At 46.8% G+C, this 20,250-nt stretch overlaps 1 protein-coding gene across 1 annotated transcript in view; it reads left to right on the forward strand.

Moving 5' to 3' along the window:
* Positions 1 to 5,543: 5,543 nt before the first annotated feature.
* Positions 5,544 to 20,250, forward strand: part of pik3r5 (phosphoinositide-3-kinase, regulatory subunit 5) — a 120,471-nt gene continuing 105,764 nt past the window's right edge. The window contains exon 1 of the mRNA XM_038777263.1: positions 5,544 to 5,754. The gene's annotated coding sequence lies outside the window, so the exon portion shown is untranslated. The remainder of the gene's footprint in view (positions 5,755 to 20,250) is intronic.

Genomic DNA, 20,250 nt, shown 5'->3' on the forward strand with positions numbered 1-20,250 from the left:
CAGTGCTTGTTTCCTTTAAGGGGTTATCTGCAAAGAGGGTTACATGGCCCGTGTAACCAATCAGGGACCAGGGTGGGGAATCACCTTAGTAAGTGCAAGTTTCTGTATGAGTTTGATACAGGAAACTGACTTGCAGCCACAAGGCTGCGAGCCTCAGCATTATAGTTCTATGTAAATAAAGGTTGTTGTTGTTAGTTACCTCACTAGTTAACGGGAAATATTACATTGGTGATGCGAACAACATTTATAAAGCGGTCCCAGATCGAGGGTTTTAGGTCACCTTGAAGTTCAGTTTGAGTTGAGAAACAGAAGCCACATGAATCACACCGTGCTCGTGGCAGCCTCCTGCTGATTCATTCACCCTGGGGCAACTGAATCACTGCAATCAGTGGGGAGCTCCAAATAAACGTCTCCCCAGCACTTGTTCCAGATCCATTAGAGGGGATTGCTGCCTGGAAGCCGGCACCATGATTCACAGAAAGAGCCCTGACCAAGCTCTTGGATGATGTGAAGCCGAAGCGGGACGTCCTCCATCCATACTTATGCAGACATCCTTCCAGCAACGTCACCACCCCCGGCTGGGAGACGAGGCCAGTCTCAGTCAGTGCCAGCTCATTGCAGAAGTGGACGGAGCAGCAGATGAATGTCCTTCTTTGCACGGCCAGGATAAGTCTTCCAGCCCCGGGCTCTCGCTGCAACCCCACATACACCCCTTGCATCTCCCAAGATGATCTTTTACCCAGGCACCTCGCGGGCTTCCAATACCTGTCACGAGGCCCTTGTCCAGCCCACCCAAGCTAATCCCCAGTGTCTACTCTGCTCCTCACATCCCTGCACCCACTCAAGTCCCACACATGCTGCACCTCATCACGATCTGAACGGGCAGGAGGACTCCCGCCCACACTCTCCCCATCTGTCTCATTGCTGGCCAAACTCGAGCATGAAAGGCATGAGCTGGCACAGCCTGCCGGAGTCATGCACGAGACCAGATGCCTCACCGCTTTGAGGAAAGAGCCCTTGAGTTGGCCGGGGGGGGGGGGGGGGGGGGGGGGGGGCGCGCGAGCCAATGCAGAGGACAATGTGGGGGCAGTAGACAAAGTGAGAACCCTCTGGAGACACAGTCACCTCAAGCCTCACGTGAGCAAAGATTGTCCCATAATTTAACCTCCATGATGCAATAATGCCATCTCCCTTCCCTTGCGGGGCAACCAGCCCGGACCATCCTCGTGCCCATTGGAGACCACGGACATGAGCAACCCCGGGGGAGACAGCTCGGACACCACCATTGAGAGGCATCACGCCTGTTACCTGCAACCTCCAACAGTGCAAATGCTCATACCTCGGTGAGATTAAGTAGTCGGCAGGCTTCTGCTTCACTCACTGGTGAGAACCACACAATCAAAGATCCACAGCAAGTGGAGGCAAGGAAGTCCCAGGGAACTGACACTCGAAGGGATACCAGAGCCCAGGACTCTTCTGAGCCCCTGGCTGATGACGAGTCCCTGGATCCGGTTGTCCCAGAGCTGCTGGACTGCAAAGGCAGAGTTCCAAGCATCAACACACATGTTCCTTTTTGTGGTCTCTAATAGGCCTTTCCCTTTCCTTACCATCATCTTTTTATGATGTATTTTGTTATGATCTTCATAGAGATGTAACCTTTAAAAAGATTCCTGAATTCCTAGTGAATGCCTTAAAGATACAAGAAAAATTCCAAGTTTTAAGACTTTTACTGTAACAAACTAAAAGTAATATTGATTAAACATTACTTAGAAGGCAACTAATGCTCTAAAATATAGAACAGATTTGTTCTGAATCCTCATTATTTCCTCAGACATGTGCCTACATATTTATCCTTCGAGCTCCATTTGAGTGGTTGGTTATCTATACTAACCTCAAAGCAGTGTGACTGCCTCTCTTGTGTTCTTCAGGTCAAATTATATGGTCTCATTTCATGATCCTCCTTGCATATCATCCTCACGGCTGTAAGTGTGCCTTTAGCCAGTAATGCAACCCCACCTCCTTTTTTTATCACCCTTTTCATCTCTCTCTTCTGAAAAACCTTTATCTAGGAATGTTGAGCTTCCATTCCAACCCTTTATCAATCTATGTTTTGGTAATAGCTATTTTATCATACTCCCTAATGTCTATCTGGTTCTCAGCTCATTAATCTTATTCACTAGGCTCCTTGCATTGTTGACCACCATTCAGCATTGGTTTATTTTCTGGCTTTTGCTTCCTCTGCCTTTAAGGCTTGATTACTAGATTTCTATCTTCAATTGCTAGCTTTTCTTCTCAGCCTTCTAAATCTACCCTCAGGTTCCCACCATGCTGCCAAGCTAATTCGAACACTCCCCAATTAGCCTTAGCAAACCATCCCATGCCATTATTGATCCTGGCTCTGTTGAAGTGCCACCAGTCAGGCTTGTACAAATGGCACCTCCACCAGAACTCATTCCACTGCCCCGGGAATCTATAGCCCTCCCTCCAGCACCATCTATCCAGCCTATCTCAACTATCCTCCTCATCCTATGCTCACTAGTGTGCGGCACCAGTAATAGTCTAGAGATCACTATGTTTGAGATCATGTTTTTCAATCTCTCTGCTAGTTCCTTAAAACCTGCCTGTAGCTCTTCATTTCTCATTCTAGCTATGTCATTGATACTAATATGCACCATGGCCCCTGACAGTTCATCCTGCCCCTGTGGTGATATGCATCACTGTAAATACACAAAGGGTTAATGTAGATACACTAGGACTGAGTAAACACTAGAGGGAGCACCAGAGACATCATGACATGCAGAGACATACAGCTAATGAACACATAGAATAGGACATGACCAATGGCCAGTCAAGACACCCAGAGGTGACACTACCACAAGGGGACAACCCATATAAAAGGACAGGGCACACATGCTCTTTCTCTTTCCACAGACGACACTTAGAGAGAAGCACAGTGGTAGTTCAGAAGCATCACACCCATCGCATGGCTTAAAGCAGACCAGTTAGTTAGATTGAGTTACTATAGCACGATTAGCAGGAGAGTCAAACTCAAGTAGGAGAATTGTTAACTGTTCAATAAATGTGTTAAACCTATCTCCAAGTCTGAACCTTCCTTTGTCAGAGTATACATTAAGGAAGCGGCTTATGGTACATGAAGAAGCATAACACAACAGCCCCCTCAGTGTACTCTGCAGCCATTCAGTGATATCCTTGACATTAGTGCCAAGGAGGCAAAATATTATCCTGTATCATGTCTTTCTATGCACTAGCTGTTGACTTCCCTGACACTACTGCTTTTCTAACTCTCGTCCTCCTCCATCTTCCAGATCTTTGGTGTCTTCAACTAGGCTCTGGGTGACTCCCCAGAGGAGTCACTGAGAACTGAATAGTGAACTCCTGCACTACCTGGTCCTCCTTTTTTAAAATTAATTGAAAGAATGTGGGTGTCACTGGCTAAACCAGCATTTATTACACATACTTAATTGCCTTTGAGAAGGTGGCAGGGAGCTGCCTCTTGAACCGCTGCAATCTATGTGGTGTAGTGCTGTTAGGAAGGGAGTTGCAGGATTTTAACCCAACAATGGTGAAGGTTCCAGTGCCTAGACAGATTTACTTCCCTAAAGCGACATTAATGACATTGGATGACAATCGATTCATGGTCATCATCAGACTTTTGATTCCTGACTTTCATTGAATTTAAATTTCAACATCTGCCATGGTGGGATTCGAACCCCGTGTCCCCCGGGTCTCTGGATTCCTATTCCAGTGACAATCCCACTACGCCTCTACCTTCCCTGTCTCCATAACTGTCTGGCAATCACCCATTCCCTCGCTATGTACACACTCCTGAACTGCAGGCTGTCTACCTCATGAACATAGAACAGTACAGCACAGAACAGGCCCTTCGGCCCTCGATGTTGTGCCGAGCAATGATCACCCTACTCAAACCCACGTATCCACCCCATACCCGTAACCCAACCCCCCCCCCCTACTTTTTAAGACACTACGGGCAATTTAGCATGGCCAATCCACCTAACCCGCACATCTTTGGACTGTGGGAGGAAACCGGAGCACCCGGAGGAACCCACGCACACACGGGGAGGACGTGCAGACTCCACACAGACAGTGACCCAGCCGGGAACCGAACCTGGGACCCTGGAGCTGTGAAGCATTTATGCTAACCACCATGCTACCGTGTGTGCTGTAAGTCCCTCTCAGCCTCGCAATTGTTCTGTAGTGACATCAGCTGCTGCTCAAGATCTGAAACCCAGAGTTCGAGCTCTTCCAGCTGATGACACCTCCAGTACTTGTGGTGTCCAGGACATGAGGGACTCTCACAGTTTCCATTCCAGCTTACTCTCTCTGTAACGTTCCCTCCATATATTAATGCGAGATACGCTATAAGACAGAATAGTTGTATTTGGAGGTGGGTGTTTTTGACTGCCAGAAGTTTGTAGTTTATGCACAGTCATACCACTTTTAGTATTCTAAATGGAGTTCTAGATGGACATATATTCAACAGAGATACACAAAATATGTCAACACATATAAAGGAAGTAATTTAGAATGGATAAGTAAACGAATTCACAACTGTGGCGTAAGGTGTGAAACATTAACCCAGGAAAGCTAATTTTGTGGATTGTATCACTTTAAACTTTAAAACACCAAATTCCTACTTAGAATGCATCTTTCTACAGCTTGGTAAATATCCTCTTAGACAGTCCCTTGGGATGAAAGTTAACTTGCTTCCATTACGATGCAATGGGTTCTGAGACAGCTGATGAGTTCAATGCATGATCTACAGGCTCTGCCACAAGGTGAATGTTTAGAGATTCGTGCACACTCTCCGACACCTTGACTTTGCATCTCCATGTTCCCAACAATGCCTCTCCCTGAGTTCAGTACCTTCCGCAGTGAACCTTCTCCATTTTGGTCGGCCACAAGCCAGGGTCTCCCCCTGGGATGTATGGTCTCTTCAAGGATGCTTTGTGTACATCCCTAAAGTCTTTCCCCTGACCTTCTGGGAGTCTCCTGCTGCTTCCAAGGTCTGAGTACAGCAGTTGCTTTGGGGGTCCGATGTCAGGCATACCCAGTGGAGCTATTTGTGAGTGATTAGTGCCTTGATGCTGAGCATGGTGCCTTGGGAGAGGACATTACTGTCAGACTGCCTTTCTTTCCACCAAATTTGGACGATCTTGCTAGGGCACCACTGGAATAATACTGCCTCTGCTAAAGACTTGGTTAAATAAATTCATGAATTGTTTTTTTTTTTTGCGATGCTGAGGTACTTTCAAAGTATAACAAAGCATTTTCAACCACAGGTTTGATTTCACAATCATCTGCACTCCACAAAAACATGAAACTGAAGCACTCGCTGCAAAAATTGATTCACACCGCATAAAAATCATCTGAAAAGCATGTATAACATGATTGGATTAGGACTGTAAACTCCACTCCTCTTTCCCCGTTGATCACAAGCCTCCACCCTCTATTTCCTGTACATGAGGCTATATATGTTCTCAGTTCCTGTTTGTTTTAACTGCGTACATATCAGACAAATTTACAAACCTTGGATTTAAAATTGTGCCGGCATCTTTTTTTTTCTAATTCAATATCTTCTTAATCTAGGATGTGGTTAAACTCCAGCCCATTGGGTTTGTACAAGTGTGTGAAGCTACACTGCAGTCAAGAAAAGCATTAGAGCGAACTGACCTAGGGGGAATGGGAAGTCCCCTAATGTCTTCAAAGCTTCAGGTAAGTTTGGAATATTATTTATTTATGGTTTCCCGTCACTATGGACCCTTCAGATTTCGAATAATGACAAATTTGTATGGTGGGGGGGTTGCTTAAATATATTCAAGCAGCTGTATTCAAGTGCGATGAAAAGCCCCTTCTATTCACCGTAGTACACTGCTAATCTCCAATGATCTGGAAAAGCACCATCTGACCACGTCTCTGAAAGAACTCTTTCTAGAAAATTCAATTGAATATTAAAAGGCTGCACTATAAACAGAAAAGTATTTCAGGTTAGTATAAATAACATTTTCATGTCAAATGAGTCTAAAAATATTTAGTCTTGAAAATATTAATGTTGTTGTTTAATGCTGCACTTTGAAACATCGTTTTAGATTTGCAACATGAAGCAACCTAAAATAGGCTCAGACATTAAAGGGGGAAAGTGGTGTGCTGGATTTGCAAACCACTTTCATTACTGCATCATATATAATAATTCAATCTGGTCTGAAGGGTGAAAATATCATCTCTCTGCCGACATTAATTCCAATTGATTCAGTTCAGTGAGGCAGTCTCAATTTAAGACTTGTAGGTATGCGGGGCTGGTGTGTACTTTAAAAAAAAAAAAAATAGTAAGTTATAACGTCACTACTCCCAGCCGGAGTAGCTCATGAATTTATACCACAACGCTACCTACAAGTCACCACTAAATGACACACAAAATTTGGCAGCTAGAGAGAAGATTACGCCTGCATTGTAGAAGGCACATAATGACCCATTAGAGGGTGCTCTTCGTGTCGTGTGTGCGGTGCCTGATGGCAGATCCTTGCCTCATTGTCTCCTGATGAAATTCTGAGGCTTTTGGATCAGTGGTGGTTTGTCCTAGCCTTCTACTCTCAGGAGCAGGGTGAGGAGGCAGCTCCCCCTTCCCCACTCTATGTCAGCTAGAACAGGAATTGAATCTGCACTTTTGGCCATAAATTGGTCATTTAGCTGACAGGGCGGCATAGTGGTAATTTCACTGGGCTAGTAATCCAGAGGCCCAAGCTAATGCACAGGTTCAAATTCCACCAAAGCAGCTGATGGATTTTAAATTCAATTTTCTGCAATAAAATCTGGAATTAAAAGCTAATCTCAGTAATGGCAACCATGAGACTATCCTCAGTTGTTGTAAAAGCCCATCTGACTTTAGGGAAGGAAAGCTGGCCTGGATGTGACTCCAGGCCCACAGCAATATGACTCTTAACCGCCCTCTCGAAATGGCCAAGCAAGCCATTCAGTCTGGGAAGGGCACCAAATTCTGGCCTTTTCCATCAATCCCACATCTCACCAAAAAATTAAAAAGAAAACAGATTGACATGGAGGCACACCATTTGGGCAGAGCAAAAAAGAATGAAATTTCAGTCCAACACGTACCCTACCTGACCACGAATGAGTTGATCTTACGATTAGGTGCATAATGCCTTGAGGGGGAACGAGGACAAAATCATTCTCCACACTGATGTTCCATATCTTGTGAACAATGGAAAAAAAATAACTTTAGGACAATACATTCATCCGGCACAAATGCAAACTAATCTCATTATACTTTAAACTTGGGTGAAAAATGCAACTAGTGTACTGGGAAGCAAACAAGAGAGTGCTGCATTGCCCAGTTAAGTAGCTTGTTTAATCAGTCATAAATGATTTAAGAAATTAATTTTGTAAAAGAAGCCAATGATTATAGGCAGATGAGTCTGCAGTCTGATGACAGATTGCATCAACCTTCAATACCATGACTCCAGTATATCATCCCTCTGAGTTGGAAAGAAAATCTCAGCTTGAACTATCACTGTAGAAATGTATTTTATAGATTATCTATGAAAACAAAGGTGTGCGCTGTTTGAAAGCTGAAGTTGACATGCTTTTGCTAAGGGAATCCAGACATAATTTGGAAAGGCTACTGAGCTTTATCCCGATTAGCCACAATAGGGACCATAGCTGTAAAATATAAGTTCTAAGGATAGATGTGCCTGCATTGGTGGCTGTCCAGAAAAGGTTCACTGGGTTGATCCCGAGCCTGGAGGGATTTTCTTATGAGGAGAGTGTTGTGTTATTCACCCTGGAGTAACACGGACTGCCAGTGGATGCAGTTGCACTGGAAAGCAGACACCAAACTTAGACTTTGGTTCAATACGATTTATTGAACTTCTGTAACAATGCACACAGCTTGTTGTGGGTTAACACTCTACTACCCTATGGGCGGAATTCTCTGCTCCCGGGAAAAATCGGGCAGGCCGTCGTGAACTTGGCCGAGTTCACGACGGCCTCGGAGGCCGGTCCTCTAACCGTATTCACCCCCACCCGGGGGGGCTAGGAGCGGCACTCCGTTCTTCTCGGCGGCCGGGCCTTGATGCTTGGATCAAGGCGGCGCGCCGAGAATGACGCGACGGCGGCGCCTATGTGACGTCAGCCGCAAATGCGCAGGTTGGCCGGCTCCAACCCGCGCATGTGCAGTTGACGTAACGACGGCTGACGGCTCAAACCCGCGCATGCGTGGTTGTCGCCTTCCCCTCCGCTGCCCCACAAGACGTGGTGCCTTGATCTTGCGGGGCGGCAGAGGGGAAAGAGTGCGTTGCTTTGAGACGCCGGCCCGACGATCGGTGGGCACCGATCGCGGGCCAGTCCCCTCCCAAGCAAGGCCGTGGTGCTCACTCCCCTCCCCCCCCCACCCCCCACAAGCTTCAAACGGGCCTTTGGCACCCATGTTCACAATGGCAGCGACCAGGTATGGTTGCCGCCGTCGTGAACCAATCGGGAACGGCAGGCTGCTCGGCCCATCCGGGCCGGAGAACCGCCAGTCGCCGTGAAAAACGGCGAGCGGCGATACTTCCGAGCGGGAGGTGGGAGTATCGTGGGGGGTGCCAGGGGGACGTGAAATGAGTTGCCCGGCTCTCCCGTGATTTTCCCATCCGGCGTGGGGAGCGGAGAATCGCGCCCTAAGTCTGCTAACTCTCATGAACTAGACCAGACTAGCTCTGAGCCACATACAGAAGATGCTAACTGATATATACACCCTGACTGTCACTACAGTTGTCACCAGTGAAAAGAGGTGGAGTGCTGATGCCTCGTGTGTTTTATAGTAGGAAGCCCCCCTCTAGTGTTCTGTCTGGTGATTGGTTGTGTTCTGTCCTGTGTGTTGATTGGCTAACCTGGGTGTCTGTCTCTGCCTGTCTTTACCTCATTATGTGCATAAGTGCATATTATGACAGAGAGGTTGTCAGTTGTGCCTGTGCTCATTGGAGTTTAGAAGAATGAGAGGTGACCTTATTGAGGCAAATGATTCTTAGGAGGCTTAACAGGGTAAATGGTGAGGAGGTGTTTCCTCTTGTGGGAGAGTCTGGGACTAGGGGGCATAATCTCAGGGTAAGAGGTTGCCCATTTTAGACAGAGATGAGGAGGAATTTCTTCTCTCAGAGGATAGTGAATCTGTGGAATTCTTTACTGCAGAGGGCTCTGGAGGCTGGGTTGTTAAGTATGTTCAAGGCTGTGATAGATTTTTAATCAGTGAGGGAAGCAAGGGTTATGGGGATAAGGCAGGAAAGTGGAGTTGAGGATTATCATATCAAATTAGTCATGATCTCGTTGAATGGTGGAGCAGATACGATGGACCAAATGGCCGATTTCTGCTTCTACACCTTATGGTCTTGTAAACTGAGAAATCAAAATGTAGGTTGAAAATTTTGCTCAATGGGTGAATTTGATTTTGCATGGCAGAACTTGCAATCGTGTCATGATACAGGATCTGCCGGTTAGATAGTTAGCATAAAATATGCAGCTCTATGTAAATAAAGCATACAAATATGAATGAAAACAATGGTGCAGGTGTACGTCGCTTTGTGCATGTGACCAGAGAGAATTTGAGTGACCTCACTTTCTTTTTAATGTGCACTGCATCAGCTAAGGACAAACATGATGGAATACGTGATTTTAAACCTTGTGAGAAAAGAGGAAAAAGTTGCTTTAAGTTGAAAAACAGGCCAATGTGCTGCTAGATTTTGAAAAAGGGAGCAAAAGCAATTGCATGAAAGTGCATTCTACCTCTGTCAACCATGGCTCAATTGGTATCACTATCACCTCTAAATTACAGGATTGTGGATTCAAGTCCCATTCAAAGAGTCTTCTCTTTCGGAATTAGGGTGCTGAACTGAGGGGATGCCATATTGTTGGAAATGCCACCTTTTGAATCAGATAGTAAAGCAAGGTCCCATCTGTTCTCTCGGATAGACATAACTGTGTCCATGGAACTATTTCAAAGATCCGGAGGGTTTGCCCCTGGTGTCCCTGCCAATATTTATCCCTCAATCCAAATCACTGCAACATATTATCAGGTTGTATCACATTACTGTTTGTGGGAGCTTGCCGTGCACAAATTGACTCCCGCGTTTCCTATATTACAGCAGTGATGATACATCAAAAGTATGCATTTGGCTGTAAAGTACATGGAAGTCCTGGGGTAGTGAAATGGAGGAATAGATGTTTAACGTTCACATAAAGGAATTATATGGCACCAGTACGAGCATCTTTGTTGGAAAAATCAAGCTGGTGTCAATCTGGCTTTGGGCTTCACCATTGCCTCTATCTTCAATCACAATGTAGGTGTCACATATTCTGATTACCAATAAAACAATGGAAATTCTGCTCGTGCACATCATGATGCCCAGAGGCCAGGTGGACCAGACATCCCAGCGGAAGCTGAGGTGCTGCATTCTGTTGCTGAGACAACTCGGGTAATCGACAACTAGCCTCATCAGTGCTTCAGTGTAAGCATTAGCAGCCTGCCACTCCAATGCTCAAGCTATTGAGTAAATGGATCTCATGGGAGCGATAGAATGAGGTCATTATGCCTTACAGCACTGAAAGAGGCCTTTTGGCCCATTGGGTCCGTACCGACCATCTATCACCTGACTATTTACCAGCACTTTGTCTGTGGCCTTCATTGCAATGGCATTTCAAGTGCCCATCTAAATACTCCTTAGCATTTTAATGTAAACTTGGTGCAACATCTCGAAGGGAGCATGTCTAGGATGCTGGCAGCTGTTTATCTGCTTTACAAATGGACAAACCTTTTCAATAAGCCACATTTCTTCCAGCTTCACATGAACTTTCTCTTCCTCACCCCTGCTCTGTGCTACAACCACTGGTCCTTCTCCCACCTCAATAACTAACCGACTGAGGTCTGTGCTGGGCTTTGTCACTGGGAAGCATTTGCCAATGGCAGCTCATTGGCTGTCCCTCAATTTGAGGATAATGTTTATTCAGTGTCATGAGTCTCTGCCAGGAGTCCTCACACGACTAAACAGGCTCATTGTCAACCCACATGACATCCACCGAGATAGTAGGATCCGGAGTGCAGGAATTGCTTTCTTTTCTTTCCTTTTCTGCCGTTGCAGACATACTATCATGAAGTAGTTGCAAGATTGGGATATTTCTTGGAAATTCAAATCTGTGGACCACAATGCACTCCGGCACGTCCTTCTCTGTGAATCACCACTCTGATGGGGTGGAGAGGCTTGTGCACTCCCAACGATCTCTTGGGCACTGTTGTCAGGATTTTCTTGCTCCTGGTTGGCCCACCCTTGGTGGCAAGGTTGGGGCGAGGTGCCAGGCAAAGTGCAGTCCCTGAGGTCCTCAAGGCCAGAACAGACCAAGGAGGGCTGTGCGTCTCACTGGCTGAAAAGGCAGAAGGAGGCGACAGTGATAAGATGGTCATGGTCATCGCCGTTTGACACGCCTTCGAAATCTGATCACCAGCCAGGCAAGGTTGTGCAGACAGTAACGGGACCTCAGCGTTCCCATGCTAAACAATGTCACGCACAGCCTTCTACCAGGATCCATTTGCCAAGTCCTGTGGAGATGAAGAATTGCCGAGTGGGATAGGTCTGTGAACCTGGGAATCCCTATTCAAAAGTCTACACACTGGCAATAGGCACGTTCAACTTTCATAGGAAGACCATGGGCGGGATTCTCCCTTACCGAGGAATGGCGTGAACCACTCCAGCGTCGGGCCACCCCAAAGGTGCGGAATCCTCAGCACCTTCGGGCTAGGCTGGCACCGGAGTGGTTTGCGACGCGCAGGCCAGCGAGGAAGGGGCTTGGCGCCATGCCAACCGGCGCCGAAGGGCCACCGCTGGCCGGCACGAGTTGGCACATACGCGGGAGCGCCAGCGCCAGCGTGTGCTGGCGTCATACCAGCGCATGCGCAGGGGGGATCAACTTCGTGTCGGCCATGGCGGAGGACCACACCAGCCGACGCGGAGGAATAGAATGCCCACACGGCACAGGCCCGCCTGCGGATCGGTGGGCCCCGATCGCAGGCCAGGCCACCGTGGGGGCAACTCCCGGGGCCAGATCGCACCGCGTTCCCCCGAGGACCCCGGAGGCCACCCGCGCCGCCAGGTCGCGCCGGCTAGACCTACTCTAATTTACGCCAGCAGGACCGGCAAAAGGCGGGCGGCCACTCGGCCCATCACCGGCCGGAGAATCACCGGGGGGGGGGGCGCTGTTAGCGGCCGCCGACCGGCGCGGCCGATTCCCGCCCCTGCCGAATCTCCGGCGCCGGAGAATTCGGCAGCCGGCTGGGGCGAGATTCACCCCCCCCCCCCCCCCCCCGGCCTGCCGATTCTCCGACCGGCGGGAGATTGGAGAATCCCGCCCCTTGGGTCCATCACACTATGTAACAGGAGGGACTTTGACGAAGCCACATTCTTAACATTGCATCTTTTGCAAATTAGATTGTCAGCAGTGACTGACTTTATTATATCTGCATATTATTTTCTCGGACTGCCCTCTTAGTGATTTCCAAGTCTGAGACAGGAATCTGAAGGTGTCGACACTTGTATAATTCAAGATTACAAATGCTCGTTAATGTAGACCTGGGCAGGGGATCACAATATCAGTATGTACCTGTGATGTGACTGTGATAATTACTATTGTGACCCGGTGAGCAGAGGTCGATGGCCCCTCTCTTTTCCCACTCCTTATTTAATTGTAATGGGCTTTTTAATTTAAAAATGATGTACTTGCCAGTTCTGTAAGTGTTTACTGTTTAGGCACTGTAACCATAAAATGACAAATCAGAAAGGTTTTGTTGCGTTTAACAAAGAAAAAGATTAGATGTATTGTACTTGCACCAATCAGAACAAAATAATAAATTATGCACCAACTATCACATATATACACATAGTGAGAGGGCCCCTATACACAAAGACAGAGTGAGGAAGAAGAGGCTGATCAAAATTAGAGTTCATAAGTAAAAGGAATGTATGGTCAATGGCTCGATGACTGCTGGTCAAATGCTCCTTTGGTGGTGTTAATGCTTCAATTTAAAGTTGTAGCTGGTTAATGTCATAATATCCACTCATGTATATGAAATGCAGACAGGCAGTGATTGACACATAGGATGACCAGTAAGCATACAACAGAGTACAGCCAATCACCAGACAGGACACTACCGCTATAAAACCGCTATAAAACTAGGTTTCCCGCTCTCTCGGGACCCAGCTACTGAGACAGTCAGAGTCCACGAGCTAGCAAGTGCAAACACCATGCGGTAGCTAGTAAGTCTGGTCAGGCTACTACAAGGTCCCCAGTCAGATCAGTATAGTGTTGACCCACAGCGGAATATGGATAGCAGTCTATAGTTGAATAAAATAGTGTTGGATCTTCTCCAGTGTTAGACGTCTGTTTCTAACTTCCCTGCATCGAGTGCAGTCCACATCGAACCAACCTGCCTAACACATCAGTAAATTTGATTGTTGGTGTTAAATTTCTGTTTTAAAAGGTCTCTGTTTGTAGTTGGTATGCCTCTGGTTGGTCTCAATCAGCAAACAGGGCTCAAAGTTTACCAGGGGATGGGCAGCACGGTGGCCTAGTGGTTAGCACAACCGCCTCACGGCGCTGAGGTCCCAGGTTCGATCCCGGCTCTGGGTCACTGTCTGTGTGGAGTTTGCACATTCTCCCCGTGTCTGCGTGGGTTGAAATGAAATGAAATGAAAATCGCTTATTGTCACGAGTAGGCTTCAATGAAGTTACTGTGAAAAGCCCCTAGTCGCCACATTCCGGCGCCTGTCCGGGGAGGCTGGTACGGGAATCGAACCGTGCTGCTGGCCTGCTTGGTCTGCTTTAAAAGCCAACGATTTAGCTCAGTGAGCTAAACCAGCCCTCACAACCCAAAAATGTGCAGAGTAGGTGGATTGGTCACGCTAAATTAAGACCATAAGACCATAAGACATAGGAGTGGAAGTAAGGCCATTCGGCCCATCGAGTCCACTCCGCCATTCAATCATGGCTGATGGGCATTTCAACTCCACCTCCCAGCATTCTCCCCATAGCCCTTAATTCCTCGCGACATCAAGAATTTATCTATCTCTGCCTTGAAGCCATTTAGCGTCCCTGCCTCCACTGCACTCTGCGGCAATGAATTCCACAGGCCCACCACTCTCTGGCTGAAGAAATGTCTCCGCATTTCTGTTTTGAATTTACCCCCTCTAATTCTAAGGCTGTGCCCACGGGTCCTCGACTCCTCGCCTAACGGAAACAGTTTCTTTGCGTCCATCCTTTCTAAGCCATGTATTATCTTGTAAGTTTCTATTAGATCTCCCCTTAACCTTCTGAACTCCAATGAATACAATCCCAGGAACGCCAGCCGTTCCTCATATGCTAGACCCGCCATTCCAGGGATCATCCGTGTGAATCTCCGCTGGACACGCTCCAGTGCCAGTATGTCCTTCCTGAGATGTGGGGCCCAAAACTGGACACAGTACTCCAAATGGGGCCTAACCAGAGCCTTATAAAGGCTCAGTAGCACATCGCTGCTTTTATATTCCAACCCTCTTGAGATAAATGACAACATAGCATTCGCTTTCTTAATCACGGATTCAACCTGCATGTTTACCTTTAGGGAATCCTCGACTAGCACTCCCAGATCCCTTTGTACTTTGGCATTATGAATTTTCTCACCGTTTAGAAAGTAGTCTATGCTTGGATTCTTTTTTCCAAAGTGCAAGACCTCACATTTTCTCACGTTGAAATGCATCAGCCATTTCCTGCACCACTCTCCCAAACTGTCTAGATCCTTCTGCAGCCTCCCCACTTCCTCAGCACTACCTGCCTGACCACCTAACTTCGTATCATCAGCAAACTTTGCTAGAATGCCCCCAGTCCCTTCATCCAGATCATTAATATATATGGTGAACAGCTGCGGCCCCAACACTGAACCCTGTGGGACACCGCTGGTCACCGGCTGCCATTCCGAAAAAGAACCTTTTATCCCAACTCTCTGCCTTCTGTCAGACAGCCAATCCTCAACCCATGCCAGTAGCTCACCTCGAACACCATGGGCCCTCACCTTACTCAGCAGCCTCCTGTGTGGCACCTTATCAAAGGCCTTTTGGAAATCCAGATAGACCACATCCACTGGGTTTCCCTGGTCTAACCTACTTGTCACCTCCTCAAAGAATTCTAACAGGTTCGTCAGGCACGACCTCCCCTTACTAAATCCATGTTGACTTGTTCTAATCCGACCCTGCTCTTCCAAGAAATTAGAAATCTCATCCTTAACGATCGATTCTAGAATTTTACCAACAACCGAGGTTAGGCTAATTGGCCTATAATTTTCCATCTTTTGTCTTGATCCTTTCTTGAACAAGGGGGTTACAACAGCGATCTTCCAATCGTCCGGGACTTTCCCTGACTCTAGTGATTTTTGAAAGATCTCAACCAACGCTTCCGCTATTTCTTCAGCCACCTCCCTCAGAACTCTAGGATGTAGCCCATCGGGGCCAGGAGATTTGTCAATTTTAAGACCTTTTAGCTTTTTTAGCACCATCTCTTTTGTAATGGCAACCATACTCAACTCAGCCCCCTGACCCTTTATAATTTTTGGGATATTACTAACGTCTTCCACTGTGAAGACAGACGCAAAGTACTTATTAAGTTCTCCAGCCATTTCCTCATCCCTCCCCTCCCCCGCCCCCCCCCCCCTTAATTGGAAAAAATAATTGGGTAATCTAAATTTATAAAAAAAAAAGTTTACCGGGGGGGTGAAGAGAGGGCGCAAAGCCCCAAAGTTTCGAATAGGCCTTGTCCTCAGTTCATCAGCGTCTCAGCAGCCGCTCTCTGTAAAAGGTGTCTTTTTTAGCACACCAATGGAGTTTGCTGGTCATGTGACTTCCTCCCTCCACTGTCAGAGGGGCTCATACTGCAAAGTTACCTTCATCATTGCCTCATGATCAAGTGATTAGATTTAATGTCCCATATCCAACAGTTGAATCTCACTGCTTATCTTATTGCCTTGTTCATGACACAGGTGATGGGGCTTTTCACATTCCTAGGGGGTTTATCGGTTTCTGGTAAGGTCTTCGCAAACCCAGTGTCTCCATCCCAATGAAGTGGGCTGGATGGCATGCTAGCACAGTGGTTGGCGCTGTTGCTTCACAGCGCCAGTGTCACGGGTTCAATTCTTGCTTGGGTCACTGTCTCGTTCTCCCTGTGTCTGCGTGTGCTCCGGTTTTCTCCAACAAGTCCCCAAAGGCGGCTGTTAGGTCATTTGGACATTCTGAATTCTCTCTCTGTGTACCCGAACAGGTGCTGGAGTGTGGCAACTAGGGGATTTTCACAGAAACTTCATTGCAGTATTAATATAAGCCTACTTGTGACACTAATAAAGATTATTATTATGCAAATTGGGGCAGCCATTTTTGACTGTGATTTCCAGTCATCCATTTGGGCCTATTCTTTTTTTTTAAAATAATTTTTATTGAAAAGATTTTTTACATGAAAATATTTACCCCCCCCTAACCATAGACTATTACAAAATATTCCCTCTTAACAAATATCCCCCCCCCGCCCGACCCCCCGCACGCGCTGTCCCACCCCCCCCCAAAAACAAACAAAGCAACAATTAACATCAAACAAGAACTGCGAACAAATTTGCCCGCATTACAACCTTAAATAACCCACCACACCCGTTGTTGCCACCCCCCCCCTCTCCCCCCCCCGGGTTGCTGCTGCTGCGACCTCTGCACCCTATCTTTGAGCCAAAAAGTCGAGGAAAGGCTGCCACCGCCTAAAGAACCCTTGTACCGACCCTCTCAGGGCGAATTTGACCCTTTCCAATTGGATAAAGCTTGCCATGTCATTAATCCAGGTTTCCACGCTTGGAGGCCTCGCGTCTTTCCACTGTATCAGTATCCTTCTTCGCGCAACTAGGGACGCAAAGGCCAGTACTCCGGCCTCTCTCGCCTCCTGTACCCCCGGCTCCACCCCAACCCCAAAGATCGCTAGTCTCCCCATCCTGGTTTGACCCTGGATCCCACCACCCTCGACACCGTCCTTGCCACCCCCTTCCAGAACTCCTCCAGTGCCGGACATGCCCAAAACATATTGGGCCTATTCTTAAAGTCTGTTCTTAAAAGTTTAACTCCAAGTTTCCAGCCAATGGATTAATGATCACTATTTGAAATATACACCTTCATAACGATCCTTTTTACTTTTTATGGACTCTCACTGAATTGGCAAGTATATCCTTATCAAACAAAAAAAAACTGTTGTGATCAAATGAAGAGAGGGAAAAGAGGGGAGCTATTCGACCCCGCTTAACCTGGCCATAACAATGTTAAACCCTGTTTACCTGATTGCAATTTTGGATAAGAAACTGCAGAATCTAAGTAGCAAAAGTGCATAGTTCTTAGAATGTATTATATCCATGAAAAAGGAAGTCTCTTCATAACTTCCTCTTGGAACATGGGTCACTTCTTCTTTCTAACTGGCAAGAGTACTCTACAGGCTCTGCAATTTACAAATGCGGAAGTTGGTTTGTGCACAAAACTGAGATCATAACCGATTCATTTTAATGTTTTATGTTGACAAGTTGTGTTTGTAATAATTTGGAAGAGTTTTCATATGTTGCCGTCACCAGGAGAGATGGCCATTTGTGTTGCTTGTTTGTCTTGCGTTTAAGACAGGGGCAGCACGGTAGCATGGTGGTTAGCATAAATGCTTCACAGCTCCAGGTTCGATTCCCGGCTGGGTCACTGTCTGTGCGGAGTCTGCACGTCCTCCCCGTGTGTGCGTGGGTTTCCTCCGGGTGCTCCGGTTTCCTCCCACAGTCCAAAGATGTGCGGGTTAGGTGGATTGGCCATGCTAAATTACCCGTAGTGTCCTAAAAAGTAAGTTTAAGGGGGCGTTGTTGGGTTACGGGTATAGGGTGGATACGTGGGTTTGAGTAGGGTGATCATTGCTCGGCACAACATCGAGGGCCGAAGGGCCTGTTCTGTGCTGTACTGTTCTATGTTAAGACAACAAAGCCTTGATTGAGACCATACCTTGGAAGTAGAAAAAGCCCCGTGATGCTTCATAGAAGCATAATTAGCCAGCAAGCCAATCAAGTTACCGAGCGGGGTGACCACATCTTTGGTCAAGGAGTTGAGTCTGGAGAAGGGTCTTGAGTAGTGTTGAAAGGAGAAGATTGAAATGGAAGAGTTCGCAGAGGGACCTAGGCAGCTGAAAATGCAGCAAAAAAAAATGGGAAGAAGGGAAGGATACATAAGGCCATATTCTGAGAAATGGAGACTCCTGGTGGGGAAGGGGTGCAGCTGGTCACTTATTGGTTGTATATAGAAAGGATGAAGCCATGAAAAGAATTTGAACATGAGAGCAAGGGTTTTAAATTGGAGACATTGAAAAATGAAAAATGAAAATCGCCTGTCACAAGTAGGCTTCAAATGAAGTTACTGTGGAAAACCCCCTAGTCGCCACATTCCGGCGCCTGTTTGGGGAGGCTGTTACGGGAATTGAACCGTGCTGCTGGCCTGCCTTGGTCTGCTTTCAAAGCCAGCGATTTAGCCCTGTGCTAAACAGCCCCAACTGTTGGAGGATCAAGTGCCAATAACAAAGAGAGGGAGGGAGGGAAGTTGAACTTGGCGTGGGCTAAATTATGGACAGAAGGGTTTGGGATGAATTGAAATTTACCTGAAACAATGGGTGGGTGATCAGTCTGAAGTGGATCACTGCAGGTGAGTAAGGGCAGGAAAATAAGCTACTGTTGGAGCTGGCTGACATAAGAGGGTAATTCCATTGATCTGAACATTGGTTGAAAGACTTTGAAGGTGGATTGAGGAAGGTGAGAAGGGACACTGCAGCCCAGTTACCATTACAGAGGTTATCACTGGTGACATTGATTACAGCCATCTCAGTGTTGTGGCGTGGATGGATACCAAATCGGAGAGATTCCAGCATGGATGTTCAGGCATTGGTTTGGGAGATGACAACGCTTTCAAGGACTTTGGAGAGAAGAAAAAGGAGATTTGAGATGGCAATATGTAAACCAGATGGATTTGGAAATGGTGTTTTAGAGGATGGTGTTAACAGTTGATTTTTTGAGGAAGTTGGTGATGACAAGTGCTTTGAAGGGGGAGGAAATGGTACCTGAGGAAAGTAAAGCGTTTACCATGTCAGATAGTACAGGAGCCATAAAGGGAAGTTGGGTGGTGAGTCATTTAATGGAAATAGGGTAATGGGTTCAGGAAATGAGTCTCATGGACGAGTTATTAAAGAGGGCATGAGAGAAAATGTTGGAGAAAGTAGAGGAGGATTAAATGTCAGGGGAAGGTGGACAAGGAAGTGGGAGTTGGAGCAGGAGAGGCAGTTGAATGGCTTGTCTTAATCTTAGTGATAATGAAACCATCAGTTCAAAATACGTGCTATGGATGCAAGAGTGGAGATAGCTAGGGATAAGGGTTTAAATTAATTGTTCCCTCCAGAGAAAATAGCCAGGGGTTAACTTAGGTGGCCAGGATAATTGTGAAGCAGTAATAGTTTGGCAGGAGTAAGGGGGGGCCCAGTGATACTTGGTGTGATCAGGCCAGCTCTGGGGATGGATAACTCAACTAGTTTGGCACAAGATACAATCAAACCTGTGTCGCTTAGACTTGAGGAAGTGAAGATAGCAGGAAAATTGTTTGGGATGGGAGAGAACGAGAGATTGATTGAGGAAAAGTTTATTGGAGGCGACTGAGGTGTTAAAGCAGATTGACCAACTGCAGAAGTAGCATGACCACTGGAAATTTGAAGAGCAGAGAACTGAGAGTTCAAATATGTCTCGGGGGGGGGGGGTCAGTTTTACCAGAGGCAGTTACTGAAGGAAAGGGGTTACAGAATGTGGGTTGTGGGAGATGGAGGGAATTTCTCAGGGTTGATCATAATCTGTGATAGTAGCCACAGGAGTAGTCGGGCATGTGAGATGGTAATATCGGGCTGACGGCCATGTTTGTAGCTTAACAGACTTTACAGGAAGTGAGAGGTTAACGGGGGATCAAGCCACTTTAATTTTGAATCATTAACTGCACACACAGGCTTTCTATGTTTCGAACATCCTTACCGCACACCCATGGTGTTCTTCCCTGCACCTGGATTAATTTATCCTGCCTGATTTTCAAATACATGTCAAGTCAGCAGACAAAAAGCAGCAGCACGCCC

The sequence above is a fragment of the Scyliorhinus canicula genome, chromosome 18, assembly GCF_902713615.1.
Source record: "Scyliorhinus canicula chromosome 18, sScyCan1.1, whole genome shotgun sequence".
Classification (NCBI taxonomy): domain Eukaryota; kingdom Metazoa; phylum Chordata; class Chondrichthyes; order Carcharhiniformes; family Scyliorhinidae; genus Scyliorhinus; species Scyliorhinus canicula.